The sequence below is a fragment of the Acomys minous genome, assembly GCF_964271855.1.
Source record: "Acomys minous genome assembly, chromosome: 13".
NCBI lineage: Eukaryota > Metazoa > Chordata > Mammalia > Rodentia > Muridae > Acomys > Acomys minous.
The window spans coordinates 112,487,813-112,489,638 of NC_140495.1; positions in this window are offsets into that span (position 1 = coordinate 112,487,813).

Genomic DNA, 1,826 nt, shown 5'->3' on the forward strand with positions numbered 1-1,826 from the left:
CAGCACTCGGGAGGCAGAGGCAGGCGGATCACTGTGAGTTCGAGGTCAGCCTGGTCTACAAAGTGAGTCCAGGATGGCCAAGGCTACACAGAGAAACTCTGTCTTGAAAAACAAAAAACAAACAAACAAACAAACAAAAAACCCAAATCAATAGTCCCTATAAAATATATATTAAAAAAATAATGGTATTTACAAGTGTCTATATGATGCTAACACATACAGCCCGTAAGCCTCGTGTTCCACTAAAATGGACTGTATTCTCCTGTTTCTTTGTATTGGTTTTAGTTGAGTATTTAAAAATAACTACTAACCGCTAAGGTGCGTGTATATGAAGTTTCCTTCCTGCTATGAAGCTTCATGCCCCTTGTGGTAATTATTTTGGTAACTCTGTATCCTATTATCATTTTCCCTTTTTTTCTTTTTTTTAATGTGTGTGTTCTTTGTGTATGTGATGCAGGGTTATATGTGTAGGTACGCATGTATGAGTTCATGTACATATACGTGTGTGTGTACGTGGGGCCTGAGGTCAACATCAGATGTTTCTCTCAGTTACTCGCCACTTTACTTATAGGAGCTCGCTAGTTTCTCCTGACTTTCCCCTCTGCAAGTGCCAAGCTTACAGGCACTGTTCAGCTTTTATCCGAGCTCTGGGGGAGGTCTAAAGTCCAGTCTCCATGCTTACACAGCAAGCCCTTTATTTACTGTCCAACATGAGTGAAACAGCTGTGGTAGTGGTGTGTGCACGTACTCCAGTACACAGAGGCAGGAAGATGTGGAATTCCAGGCCAGCCTCTGCTACACGGTGAGAAACTTCCAGGAAGGTGCCTACAAGCCTCCAGACTGTTCTTGCTGGGTCCAGACTCCATTTGTGTCCCCAGGAAGAGCTACAGTTTGTCTAAAATCTCCCAGGCTCCCAATTGCTGTTTTTGAGACTCCAGACAAATGTCACACACCTTCCCTGACGTCTACAGGCTTAAATTCTGATCCCTCCCTACTTATGTTGTAAGGGCTTTCTATTGCCAAGAAGAGAGAACCCATCCCAGTTAGCTTAAATAGTAAGAAAGTTTGTTATAAAAACAGATGCAGAAATACAGGGAATTTTCTACCATTTTCCAGGCCTGGTGGAAACGACGGCAGGTGCAGGGTGAGAAGCTCCCAGAAGGATCAACCTCCAACTTGACTCACGCTGTTGGGAGAATTTATTGCAACTGGCCCCTTGATTGCTGTCGGCTGGAAGATGGAGGCTGCTCTAGGAAACTAGGACCTGCCCACGTATCTTCCCCCCCCACAGCCACCGTAACTTCAGCAAGAGTTTCTAGAATGTATCTCGGTAGAACGCATCTCGCTAAAGCAAGAACGAGTCCAGTGGAAGAAGACACGGTCACTGCAGTGACCGCCATCACTCCTGCTGTAGTCCTTCAATGAGAAGCCACCCACACTCCAGAGTTGCACGTAAGTTACACATGCACAGGGACATGAGGGTGAGAACTGTGGATGTCACCCTGAATCTGTCTGCAACAGTCGCAACGAATGAACAATGTGGGCAGCACAGCCGGCTGGCGGGGGGCGGGGGGCGGGGGCGAGGGGCGGGGCGTCCATCAGAATCAGAAGAACTGTTACCCAGGTTACCCTCCGAGCTCCATACGCTGAGGTGGTCTCCTTCTGCTGTGTCACCCGGATACTTTGATGCTCACAGGACGGCGTAAGCAGTAGGTGATACCCACCAGCTCACAGGTTATATGGAGACTGTGCAAATGGCCCTGGACGCGGTGGAGATCTGCAACGCCTGGCCACACCACAGGCTGAAGCGTGGCTTAAGAAGGAGA